Here is a 14,520-nt window from a genome sequence, read left to right on the forward strand (position 1 = left end):
GAACCTCTGATCAGGGGCAGAGCAAGGTAAGTGTATCATAGGGATAAGAAGGAGGAGGGGGGAAGAAAAAGGAAGGGAGGCCTACTGCTGGACAAGGGGAGCAGGAAAGAGGTGCTGATGGATTGGGGGGGGGTGAAGAAAAAGGAAGGGAGACCTACTGCTGGACAGGGGGAGAAGGAAAGAGGTGCTGCTGGACAGGGGGGAGGTAAAACAAAGGGAGAAGGGCTGCTGCTGGATAAGGAGAGCAGTGAAGGGGTGGTGGTGGACACAGGGGAGGTAAAAGGAAGGGAGAATGGACAGGGGAAGCAGGCAAGGGGTGGTGATGGACAGCCAAGGAAAAAGAAAGATAGAAAGAAAGACAGAAATAAAGAAAGTGGCTAAGGAGAGAGAGAGAGAAAGAAATAAAGACACACACACACACACATATATTCTAGCATCCGTTAATGTAACGGGCTATAAAACTAGTATATAATAATATTACAATTTCAAAACACTTATTTCAAAGGCGCCTGACTTCATCTATAATTTACTGATCCAGGTAAACTAAAAAGCTTCTTATTTAAAGATGCTTTTTCATCCTAACGAAACCAAATATAGGTTTTTAAAAATATTTCCAGTTATTTACTTTTTTCTTTTCTACCTTGAAATCATCTTTTTTTTTCTTTCTCTTTTTCTTTTCTCTCTCTTCAAATTTCTTAATTTCCCCCTCCCAGTTGTGTTAACCTTTTATGTTTCCCTATTTTATAATTATTGTAGTTCTTTCCTTTACTCCTTGAAGTTTTTTGAGTGTTTTCCCCCAGGGAATGTCATTCCATGTACTTGTTCTGTAATTGTTATATTTGTATTGTTTGTATTGTTTTATCTGTTTTACCTATTTTTAAAAATATAGTCAAACCTCTGTTTGCAAGTAACGCACAGATGCTTAAGGCCCAGCCCAGGCAAGAGGCAGGATCTTCGGGCACCGGCACGTCCTGTGCTTTGGTGCCGGTGCCAGATCGGGGTAAGTGATTGTGTTTGGGCAGGTGGGGGATGCCGGATTGCAGGGGGGGGATGCCAGTTCTCAGGGGGGTGTTCGTGGGCAGGGGGGGGCGATGCCGCATCTCGGGGAGAGGGGGTGGAGCAGCACTGGTGGCCTTGGGGGTGGGGGGTAAGGTGGAACAGCACCGGTGGCCATCTGGGAGGGGGGGGGAACGAATCAAGCGAGTTTCCCTTACTTCCTACGGGGAAACTCGCTTTGATATACGAGCAATTTGTTTTACGAGCATGCTTCTGGAACAAATTATGCTCGTAAACCAAGGTTCCACTGAACTTGTAATTTACCTAGAAATTCTTTGATAGGCGATCTTTTTTTTTTATCATCTTTATTAAAGAAGCAACAGAGAACAAGGAGATCAGACAGGCAATAAAAGTACAAAGATGCAAACCGCTGAACAGAGAAAACAAACAGGAACAGCAGCGGAACATTCGCAAACCAATCTCTGTATTTTGGTACCATGCTTTGTATATTTATACAGGTTCTGCTCTTTAACATAAGAACATAAGAATAGCCTTATTGGTCAGACCAATCAATGGTACATCAAGCCCAGTAGCCCGTTTTCACAGTGGCCAATCCAGGTCACTAGTACCTGGCCAAAACCCAAGGTGTAGCAATATTCTATGCTACCAATATAGGGCAAGCAATGGCTGCCCCCATGTCTCTCTCAATAACAGACTATGGACTTTTCCTGCAGGAACTTGTCCAAACCTGTCTTAAAACCAGTATCCGCTCTTACCACATTCTCCGACAACACGTTCCAGATCTTAATCATTCTCCGAGTGAAAATTTTTTTCCTCCTATTGGTTTTAAAAGTATTTCCGTGTAACTTCGAGTGTCCCCTAGTCTTTGTAATTTTTGATGGAGCAAAAAATCAATCCACTTGTACCCGTTCTACTCCATTCAGGATTTTGTAGACTTCAAGGAGGCAGTTGAAAGCTACAGGCCGGCTAATTGCTCGGTTTCAGTCATTCTCCGTCTTATCAGGACCCCTGAAGAAGGCAAAGACTTGCCGATACACGGTCCTTGTACATTCTCGTCACAATGACCTTTTTTGGAAACAATTAGCACAAATGTTAAAAGTTTTTGAATATGTTTCTGCAATTTTATGTTTATGATATTTTAATAAATTTTTATAATTTTTAATTCCTGTTACATTCAGGGACTCTTGTTCCACCTTTTTGTTGTCTTGAATTCATAATTAACACCATCCCAATAGCATTCAGCTCTGCAGTTAGAGGGTCCTTCATATTTATGATATCTTCTGAAAGCATATGAGCCCTCTAGGTAATTTCTCTCTTCACAACAAGGATGGCTAGTGATTCTAAGTGGCATTAAATTCTCAGTTTATTTTCTCTTTTACATTCTTTAGCTATCTCACACCATTGGTTTTCAGAAGTTCCTGTGTTCCGCGGGTGAGGTCAAATCCAGGGCTGAGCCATTTAAATTGGGACGGCATTGAGTAAACTGTCTGACAAAGCGTGAAGGCAGTTTACAACGGGTATCTCCTCAAGTCATCAAAACGAGTCTTTTTAGAAGTTCTCCTAGTTGTGTTGCAATTTTTGCCAATAAAAAGAACAGCAGATTGTAACTGATTTTTGTATGTTTTGTTCACAGACCATTTTGCATTATGGATTTTCTGAAGCATAAGCCATGAAATGCGTCAGAACCCAAATAATTTACAAGATCTTCTAAACAAGAGCAGGTAAGTGAAATTAAAAAAAATATTACTAGCTGATCACTCGGCGTTGCCTGGATATTTATTTATCCCAATCTTCCGGTATTGGATCGATTTTTACATGTCACCCCCCTTCCCATCCCTATAGTATTTTTCCCTAGACAGTAGGTCATACGTGTACCAAGTAATTTTTCCTGTCTGTCCCGGTGAGTCAGGAAGGTTTTCAAGTGTTTAAATGAAGCAAAAGAAAAACGGATTATTACATCAAGGGAATACAAGTACCGTACCTAATGGTGGAACATCCAAAAGTTTCCTTTATATATTTCATACCCAAAATACACAAATCTCTTCAATCTCCTCCTGGGCATCCAATAGTGTGCAGTAAGGGATCCTTATTTCAGAAAGCCTCAATTTCTGGATTTTCATTTACGGACTTTGGTTCATCGAATTCCTTCTTTTATAAAAGATTCCACTCTAACACACTAACAATTACCAGTAATATTGGTAACGTTAGATGTGAAAACATTATACACCAATATCCTGCAGCAATAAGTGGTGGAATTAATAAAAAAAAATTGGTGAATGGATTTGTCTGTATCATTGAAGATGTTGCTGGGGGAGTTTAGTGAATTGGTGGTGCGGAGTAATTATTTTACGTTTGGGAATCATTTTTATTTGCAAACTAAAGGAGTGGCCGAGGGGGCTACAATGGCCCCCACGATAGCATGTCTTTATATTGCTTTATATTGCTCAGTTTAACAGAGGTATGCCTATGGTAGTATATATATCATGAGCTGGAAAAGATTTGACCATATTTTATTGATATGGCCAAGTGATGAATATACTTTGTGTGAATTTCTCCAGTATTTGGAGGATTATGATGTCAGTATATATCTTTTCAATCCACGATTTCCACCTCCGTGATTCATTTTTTGGATGTTCAGATTACAATTGAATAAGGACAATTTATGACATCGATATTCAGAAAGATGAAAGATCAGAACACTCTCCTCCACTACACTAGTTATCATCCTAAGAACTTGAGGGACAGTGTTCCGATTAGCCATTTTCTGCAGCTAAAGCGATTGTGTGTTAATTCACAAGATTTTTTGAGACAGGCTGGCCAAATGAAAAAGTTTTACACAAAGGGGTTACTTCCCAAAAATTATACCAAAAAGCATTTGAGAGCAAACTACACCAGTAGGGAATAGTTATTGTTGCATTCGAATAGAGATCAAGAAATCCAAAAGGTGGCAAGTGCATTAGGTTAGGATTAAGCTCAACAATTAGGAAGTACTCTATACGTAAACATTGGCATATTCTAAATTTGCATGAGGTGCTCAATGAGATGCCGTGGTTTGCATACACATGGTCGCAATTTTCAGGAAATTTTGAGTAACAACGTTGTCCGGCAAAAAGAGGATACAGTCGAGGGGGGGGATTCCAATATAATAATTGTTTATTGTAGGTACGTTTTACAGGTAATAAGATTACCTCCGCCACTACCCTAGCTGACTATTTTACCAATAAAATTCACACTCTGAAATCGTCTCTCATAATCCCCAGCACAGATCTTACAATCAACCAACCGACCCTAGGACCTGATAGTTCAATAGCAGACATGACCTGGAACCACTTCGAAAGCCCAGACTGGATCCTATTCCTCAAGCTCTACTCCAAATATGCAAATTCAAACTGCCTACTAGATAGCTGTCCCCCCCCTCCATCATTAAATCTGCCCCTCCCTCATTCAAAATTGAACTCCTCAACTGGATATCCTTTTGCTTGTTCACCGGTCATTTCCTGAAAGAACTCGGCCACATCCTTGTATCCCCGATTATTAGAGGGAGCATTGCCTCGCCCTCCCATAAAAAAATATAAATGACACATACATTTATGACGACAATTTATAATTGATGTATATAGAAAACAGTTACTGGGCCTTTTAATTGTGATAGAAAGGGAAGACATTGAAAATAAAATCTCAGTTTTAAAGAAATGATCTCGAAGAGGGAAACATCCTATTACTGCATGATGACAAATCTTTCTCAGGAGCATTCACACATTCTGTACACAGAAGTTATCTTTAAGAGAAATAAAATCTATGCAGTGACGGTCTCTGACGCAGTTAAAGCAGAACTGTGAGTCACTGAAATAGGATCTTCTTTTAGCTGTGTTCTAGTTCTGCTCAGTCACCAGCAGCAGAGTTAATTGTAGATTTCAAATAAATAGCTCCATCTTCACTGTATAATTAAATATCACCATTTGCACAGACAGGCTGACACACACCAAGACAGGGCTCTAAGTTCAAAACTGAATTTGTAGTCTGCGTCATGCATATGAAAAAAAGGAAGAGTGTACCAAAGCTCTGTCTGGCTGCTTAAACTACCAAGGCCCACCATACGAAAGAAAAAAGAAAATCTGACCCAGGCATCTTAGGGTTTTCTTGGTGTATATGAGAACTTTTTGTTCATTTGTGGTCCTGTATTTGCCTAGGGTTTATCTGTGTTCTGTATGTGTGATCAAGACCAGGTGTTTTCATAGTAATGAATGTCAAGGAGCGTTATTGGTGTCATGGCCCAAAGTAGGAACAAATTTGTCGGCTTTCCTTCACCCCCTCTGGACCCAAAATGACCCTTGCTTAAAGTTAGCGAAGACTACTGCAATAGATGAAGTTTGCAGCAGGAACAGCTAAAAATAGACTTTTCCTTAGAATATCTAAATATTAACAGGCTGATAGGCAACAGGATTGATCTGGATAGGAGAGACTCCCACCCAACTAAGTCCAGTGACTGGCTCATACTCAGATTTTCAGCGGCATGTCTCCAGAGCGTGCAGCTGAAAATCTGGGCAGACTACTTTAGCACTACTGGAACAGTGGAGTCTGGGTGGTCAGGACATACCTAGTTAGTGGACATTGTTAGATCACTAGGAGCTACCTGGATAAAGTTAGGATTGCAAAGGCTATCCATGGGTTATCTAATAACATATTCAGGTTCTGGAGGAGGAGCTGCCTAATGGCTAGTGCTACAGACTGAGATCCTGGGGACCTGGGTTCAAGATCCACTACAGTGCCTTTTGATCCTGGGTAAATCAATTAACCCTCCATTGCCGTAGGTATAAAGAAAAAATCACCTTAAATTGTGAGTCCACCAAAGTACCTGCATATAATTATTTACCATTATCTCTCAGATTATTGAATTCTCTTTCCCTCCCTTCCTCTCTCCCAAGTTCATGCCTTTTGTGTCCAAAAACGCATTCCCTCCCCCACCTCAGCATCTCTTTCCCTCCCTTCCTCCATCCTCTCTCCCAAGTTCATGCCTTGTGTCCAAAAATGCACTCCCTCCCCCCCATTTGTGTTCCAGGTTTGCCTCCCATGTTCAACCTCCTTCTGTCCCACATTTGCCTCCCACGCTCGACCTCTTCTGTGTCCTGCGTTTGCCTCCCAAGTTCATGTCCAGCACTCATCTGCCAGCAACCTTATCAGCAACTTTCTCATCCAAATGGAGCTCTGAGGTAGCTGGTGCCATGAGGCTCGTCTTCTATTTCCTGCCTGCCCTGCAGCAGCACACATAGCGGACCGGAAGTCCCTCCGATGTCAGCGCTGACGTCAGAGGGAGGGAGGGCTTTGTTTAAAACGCTTCAAACTACCATGGCTTTGGCGGTATATAAGAATAAAATTATTATTATTATTTAGATACCTGTCATAGAAACATGATGGCAGATAAAGGTCAAATGACCCATCCAGTCTGCCCATCCACAATAGCCATTATCTCTTTCTCTCTCTGAGAGATCCCATGTGCCTATCCCAGGCCATCTTGAATTCAGACAGTTTCTGTCTCCACTACCTCTTCCGGGAGACTGTTCCACGCATCTACCACCCTTTCTGTAAACAAAGTATTTCCTTAGATTACTCCTCTTAACTTCATCTTATGTCCTCTCATTCCAGAGCTTCCTTTCAAATGAGTAGACAAAGATGAGAAAAGGGATTGGAGCTTGGCTTACTGTACATATAACAAAAAGTTTCTCTGTGACTCTGAATATTATATTCTGTTACAAAATACCTATTTCAAATGAGAACACATTTCAGGGCATCAGGAATGCTACAGTTATGCCAGCAAGGACCTTTAGGTAATGCAAGTGGCACTGTCAGGAAGAGGACCACACTCATGGATCAAACCAGCAGAGCAACAGAACACCAGGCAACCAGAGTTACCATGGTGACAGCAGCGCTTCAGGATGGTAGCCTACAGTAACATCACCACAACACACTCCTAATTATATTATCACAAATTACCCACGCAAAACAAAGACAGCTTGAGCTTGTTTCACAGAATATTGTGCTGCCGTTCTACTCCATGAATCAGAATGTTCTGCCTCTGCCAACAGATCCATCGACAGAAATGTTAGACACAAATATCATAAATTCATGCTTGAGAAAATACTGCCACAGAAATATCATTCTTGAACCTTGTAGGCAAAGGCTTTACAACTGGGGAATAAATCAAAAGACCAAGTACAACAGCCCCTCAAGCATCGGGAAATACTGAGGTGAAAACTTTTAATGTGTACACAAAGAGCTGGCAGGTTCAGATTAAAATTTTCATGAGGGAAGCAAGAGATGTGGTATCAAACTAATTAAAATCAAACATGCAAAGAAAACCAGAGATTCCCTGTCATTCCCGCAGATGAATCCAGACGAATGGGTTATGTCCACCCACCAGCAGGTGGAGATAGAGAACGCTGAACTTCTCTCTAATATATAGGATGGCACTCTCTCCGACTGTTCAGTATTCTCTATCTCAAGCAGGCGGATGGATGGATATTTTCCACTCTTCTGGGTTTGTCTTGGTCATGCTTCTGTTTTAAGAAATTAATTCAGTGAGCTGGGGGTCCAGAGTGGGATCCTGGCTTAGGGGTACGCCTGGTGCTGTCAGGTCAAATTCCATTCCCATTGGGTCCTAGTGTGGTGTCTGGCTCCCTTCATCTCTTTTCTCCTTCTACATAGTATAGACTGAGCTGCCTTCCTTTATTATCCAGGCCCTGGAAGCGCTTAACATTTCTTCCCCTGAAACAGCTTCCTCTGCCTCCGCCAACCCTAAGATGACTAGTACTAGGCAGCTTTCTAGATTTTTTTCCCATCCATGAAGCTATCCAGGAGTTGATCACCACTCAGTAGTCTCCTCTGGACTCAGGCCTGAGTGGCGTGGCCTATATATATAAGGACAAGTGTGTATGTTTTGAAAAAATAAGTGTACATGCAATGTCCAAAGATTGCATGCAAAAGAGATAGCGACCAGTCGGAACCTGATAATGAACGACTGCTGGTATTAAGTTTAAAAAGACTGTGACGAGACATAAGCCATTAAAGTAGTGCAAAGAAAAGAAAAGGAGGAGAAAGAGAAGAAACCAGTGAGATGATAATACATGAATAATAGCATCAGGCTTAAATGATGGAAGAAAATATACAAGAAGAGAGAAAAAGTAAAAATTTATAAAATACATACCATGGTGAAAAAAGGAAAAAACATATGTCACAAAAATTGTTGGTTCTCACAAATGGAGAGAGTATCTCTAATGTTTGAGTGGGTGCTCACCTGGGAAGTAGCGATCATCAAATGGTTTGGTTTGATATAACGGCTAAAGTGGCACGCGGCTGCACGATACTTAAAGTCCTAGATTTCAAACGTACAGACTTTAATGCAATGGGAGAGTACCTGAAGAAAGAGCTGTTAGGATGGGAGGACATAAGAGATGTGGAAAGACAGTGGTCTAAGCTGAAAGGAGCGATATAAATGGCTATGGACCTTTATGTTAAGAAAATCAATAAAAACAAGAGAAAAAGGAAGCTGATATGGTTCTCCAAACTAGTGGCGGAGAAAATAAAGGCGAAAGATTTGGCGTTCGTGAAATATAAAAAAACCCAAGAAGAGGTGAAACTGAAAGAAGCCAAGAGAGAGATACGTCTAGCGAAAGCACAGGCGGAAGAACAAATGACTAAAAATGTAAAAAAGGGAGACAAAAATTTTTTCAGATATATTAGTGAAAGGAGGAAGATGAAAAATGGAATTGCTAAACTAAAAGATGCTGGGAACCGATATGTGGAGAGTGATGAGGAAAAAGCAAATGTGCTAAACAAATACTTCTGTTCTGTGTTCACAGAAGAAAATCCTGGAGAAGGACCGAGATTGTCTGGCAAAGTTACACGAGAAAATGGAGTAGATTCTGCGCCGTTCACGGAGGTGAGTGTTTATGAGCAACTTGAAAAACTGAAGGTGGACAAAGCAATGGGACCAGATGGGATCCATCCCAGGATACTATGGGAGCTCAGAGAGGTTCTAGCGAGTCCTATTAAAGACTTGTTCAACAAATCTCTGGAGACGGGAGTGGTTCCTAGGGATTGGAGGAGAGCGGATGAGGTTCCTATTCACAAAAGTGGTCACAGGAATGAAGCAGGAAACTACAGGCAGGTGAGCCTCACTTCAGTTGTTGGAAAAATAATGGAAGTGTTGCTGAAAGAAAGGATAGTGTACTTCCTTCAATCTAATGGGTTACAGGATCCGAGGCAACATGGCTTTACAAAAGGTAAATCGTACCTAACGAACCTGAGTGAACTTTTTGATTGGGTGATCAGAGAGCTTGATCGAGGACATATGCTAGATGTAATTTACTTAGATTTCAGCAAAGCCTTTGATACAGTTCCTCATAGAAGGCTGTTGAACAAACTTGAAGGGCTGAAGTTAGGACCCAAAGTGGTTAACTGGGTTAGAAACTGGCTGTCGGACAGACACCAGAGGGTGGTGGTTAATGGAAGTCGCTTGGAGGAAGGAAAGGTGAGTAGTGGAGTCCCTCAGGATTCGGTGCTGGGGCCGATCCTGTTCAATATGTTTGTGAGTGACATTGCTAAAGGGTTAGAAGGAAAAGTGTGCATTTTTGCAGATGATACCAAGATTTGTAACAGAGTAGACACCGAAGAGGGAGTGGAAAATATGAAAAAGGATCTGCAAAAGTTAGAGGAATGGTTTAATGCCTGGCAACTAAAATTTAATGCAAAGAAATGCAGAGTAATGCATTTTGGGATTAATAATTGGAAGGAACCGTATATGCTGGGAGGTGAGAAGCTGATATGCATGGACGGGGAGAGGGACCTTGGGGTGATAGTGTCCGAAGATCTAAAGGCAAAAAACCAGTGTGACAAGGCAGTGGCTGCTGCCAGAAGGATGCTGGGCTGTATAAATAGAGGCATAGCCAGTAGAAGGAAGAAGGTGTTGATGCCCCTGTACAGGTCATTGGTAAGGCCCCACTTGGAGTATTGTGTTCAGTTTTGGAGACTGTATCTGGCGAAGGACGTAAGAAGAGTTGAAGTGGTCCAGAGGAGGGCGACGAAAATGATAGGAGGCTTGCCTCTTTTTTAGAGGACTGTCCGGGTGTCTGGACATCTTTCTAACCTGTAAGGAGTTTGTCCGGGTTTTCAGCTCGGGACTGTGTCTGGGAGGGTCTCTGAGCATGCACAGATGTGATGTAATGACATCGCACTTATGTGATGTCATTGCTTTGCATCCATGCTTGCTCATCTGAGGGCCCTAGACACAGCTCTGGGCTTGAGGAGGTTTGAGTGAGGGCAGGGCTGGAGCAAAACAGGGCATTGGTGGGGTGGGGCCACATGACTGGGTTCTTAGTTCATGAAATCTGGTAACCCTAGCCAAGTGCCTCCTCTCATAGATCTACCTGGGCCTACTTTATGTACTGGTGGTCTGTGCAGGAGACAGTCCCAGACACCATTGCCCATGCCAGCTCCATTTTAAAAATGTGATGATAACCATTTTGAAAGCAAAGCCAGTTTCTGCCCAAACGTCACCACTAGACAACCAGGGACTCTAAGGTAGATTGGGGTGGGAGCAGGGCAGGATTAATTCTTTGAGGGCCTCTAGGCACACAAGTACACTGGTCCCCCCTGGCCCTTTCCCACCTATACCCCACCCCCATTTAGGGTGGGCAGACTAGATGGGCCGTGGCCCTTATCTGCCGTCTATTTCTATGTTTCTATGTTTCTATTTCCACTTGTATTTTTTTTTTTTAATTCAGTGCAGTTTTTCTTCTATGCAACCCCCAAACATCTCTGAACAAATCCTCCTTCCTTCCCACCTACTTACCCAGGACTTTAACTCTGAACCCTTTCCATGCATATATAAAAGTGTTCAAATATATTGTCTATATTAATAACCAAGTTTACAACACCTCTCAACTGCCTTACTCTACATCAACCAACTGTAGCCCATATGTATGTATAAACAACCAAATCTGTAACTCCTCTAGTACGTTCCACTCCATGTATGTTAACTTGCAACGAAACAACAAGGCAAGCAGTCCATCAAAGAATCCAACATGAAACAAAAGATTGGCAGAAAATAAGGAGTTTCAAATCAGGTTTATTCAAGGTGCTCCCAAGAACCATGTCCAATGCATTTCGCTAAACAAGGCTAGTCAACGCTGACAAAAAAACCATGTCTTTCATACAAACAGAACACAGAAAACACCTTCGCCTAGTATGGAATATGTATCACAAACTAACCTTTTCCCCTTTTACAAAACTGTAGTATGGTTTTTAGCCACGATCGTAACAGCTCAGATGCTCATAGAATTCTAAGCATCAGAGCTGTTACCACCATAGCCAGCGCTAAAAAATGCTCTTCAGTTTTGTAAAAGGGGGGATAAAATAGAAATACGTACACAAAGGTTAAATTGAACCACCAAGAAGCTGGACTCTGCATACAATACACCACCACAGAAACAGCAATGCATGTCCCCCCCCTAAAGCAAAATAAATAAATAAATATAAATTTTTTTAATATCTTTGTCTTCTCTGGTTTCTGCTCTCCTCATCTTCTTGTCACTCTCTTCCTTTCATCTTCTGTCCTTCTATGTCACTTCCAGAAACTGTATGCCTTCCCCTTCCATCTTTTCCTTCACCCCCATTGGTCTGGCATCTCTCTCCTCTTCTTCTCTTTCCTCTCCCACACCCCCATGGTCTGGCATTTCACTCTCTCCTCTCCCTTCCCCCCACTTGCAATCAGCCCTCTTTCTTTCCCTCCATCCCAATTCCATCCAGTATCCTTCCCCCTTTCTCTGCACACCAATTCCATCAGCATCTGCCCCCTTTCTCTCCCTCCACCACCCTTTCCACATGGCAACAGCAACGAGCCCCCCACGGCAACAGCAATGGGCCCCCACCCGGCATCGACAACAACACCGCACCCCCCCCCCCCCCCGGCATCTATGGATGGCAACGCGGCCTTCCCCCGGCTTTAATGGCTCGGCTCCAGGAAGATCCCGTAATGACTGCGTCTGCCGGAAGAAGTAAGTGATGTCGGAGGGGAAATGGATCGGCAGACACATTCATCATGGGACCTTCTTGGAGCTGAGCCGGTCACATTGCTGTTAATGCCAGGGGGGGAGGGGCTGGTGTTGTTGTCGTCGTTGTCGATGCCGGGTGGGGGCATGTTGCCATTGGGGGGCCCATTTCCGATGCCAGGGGGGGACCGTTGCCATCTAAAAAAAAAAAAAAAATTGGCATGGTAAGTCACCCTTCAGCGGGCCCCCCTGACTATTTCGGGCCCTAGGCATGTGCCTACTGGCCCATCCATTAATCCGGCCCTGGGTGGGGGAGGAGAACAGATTACTGACCATTGGATAACCGGAATGTCAGATGATGAGGACACTTCTGCATATTAGAAATGAATTACATAAATAAATAAAACTAACATTCTATTTCAACTTCTGAATTGCAGGAGCTTTCAAAGGAGGAGGAGGAGGAGGAGGAGGAGGAGAAGAAATAAAAGCGAAACTTTGCACAACCATGTAGTGGAGTTTTGTTGAAGATCAAAAGTAAAAGCGGATAACCCAATTCCAACATTTCTCAGCATTTCATCTCGTCTATCTTTTACCCTTGCATCTATTTTAGATCACAATTCCTGCCCCAGGAGCCTAAAGTAACCAGGATGACTACCGTAGTCTTGGAAGGATGACAAGTGCCTGTGACATCAGAACCAAATTCCTTACATTGAGTTTCCAAATTTCAGTTTCAATATTTAAATGTCTGAAGAAAAAGGAATTTGGCACAACCTATCAAGGGCATCTGCAGATGGAAAGTAAACAGAATGGTAACTGGGCTGAAGTATGCACAGAAGATTATCATTTTATCCAAATGGCACTCAATTTTTATATATAAATGTTCTTGTGAGGCACCGCTAGTTCAACACTGGACTCAGAAACAACATACGGTAGAACAAATAAGATGGAGAATAATAGAACATTATGATGTAGGGAGGGAGGTAATTGGGGAAAAAAATGAATTTCGCTGAGCAGAGATGGATTTATTATTTAAATACAATTTTACCAAATGGATTAAATCTGGAGCTTGAATGGGTCACTTTGATTTGAGGGGTTGAAGTTAGGAGGTTGTCCTTTGATTCTTTATAAACGGAGAGTGCTTAAAAAACTAGTTCACTAGAACTCTTTTCAAAGTAATGGTAGTTTTAACCTAGCCCCTTTGCAGCCTCCTGGGCTCGTATTGCTGAAGTAAACAGTGCTGATGTAAGCGTGAGCTGACCGGTCCCAGTGGGTGTGTATAAGGGAGAGGAAGAAGCTGCGGCCATTTTGAATCAGCATTCAGTGGTCCGATATGTCGGAGTAAAGCTTGCTAACGTAAGAGAGACATGTTTTTAGTATATATTTCTCAACACCACTAGCATGAAAAGTGAGTTAATAGATGGATATTAGTATATTAAATGTTTTCGAAATAAACTAAACAGTTCTGTTTTTTAAATAGGGATGATAAGCCTTGAAAAAACCTTCTGTAGATGAAACATGTTAGCTCCTCTTTCCCTGGAAAGAAGACCACAATTAAAAGCTAAGTACCCTTGAAATATGCTAGAAGGGTTGTTAAATAAAAATTTAAAAGTAAAGTTTGTTAGTAAAAATTGATAGCGGCTCCAGTGAGGAGGTAGTACATAAAGCCTAGGGCAGTGAAAACTTTTGAGCCCAGATGGTACTTTGGAGGTGAGGAGTTTGAGATATATACTGAGCTTGGTATATATCTTGGTGAGAGTAGGAGATTATCATAGCACATGTGATAACAAGGATTTTCAAACCTCAATAAACCTGTTAGTCTATAAGGGCGTCACCAGCCTCCATGCCATGTATATTTCTTTAGGTTCAAAAACACAAGACATGAGTAACTTAAACTATATATTTTTACATAAACAGCTATTTTGAACAGTAGAAACAGGTAAAAATCACAATGTTTTTATAAGTTCTTAAAATAAAATCAAGGATTTTTTTTTCTCCCCTTTTATGCTGCCATTTCACATAGCACAAATATTTTTGTTACCATTATAACACTCATCTTTGACATAAGAAATGTTTGTGTGTCTATAGAAGAAAAAAGATAACATTCAAGGACAAAGAGTTCAGGTACTAATGGCTCCTTTAAATAAGTTGTAGTAAACGTACTAGCACATGCTTACCTTAGTCTAAATGGGCTTAACCACAGGACGTCCCATGTCATTTTGTAAAGCAGGGTGCAAAGATTGCACTAAAAGATGACTCTTTTTCTGCAGCAGGGACATATCTGAGGCAGAGAGTGGGCATTTCTGCACTAATTAGCTTAGTTATAATACCTTCAACTAATTGGTTAGCGCAGGATTAGTGTACGACCCCTTAGGCCTGGATTCTCTAAACGGTGCTGTCTTAAAAGTAACTGATAATCGCGTGTCATGCGATGGCGCCATTTAGAGAATCACGCCTTCAG

Source organism: Geotrypetes seraphini, chromosome 14, assembly GCF_902459505.1.
Source record: "Geotrypetes seraphini chromosome 14, aGeoSer1.1, whole genome shotgun sequence".
Classification (NCBI taxonomy): Eukaryota; Metazoa; Chordata; class Amphibia; order Gymnophiona; family Dermophiidae; genus Geotrypetes; species Geotrypetes seraphini.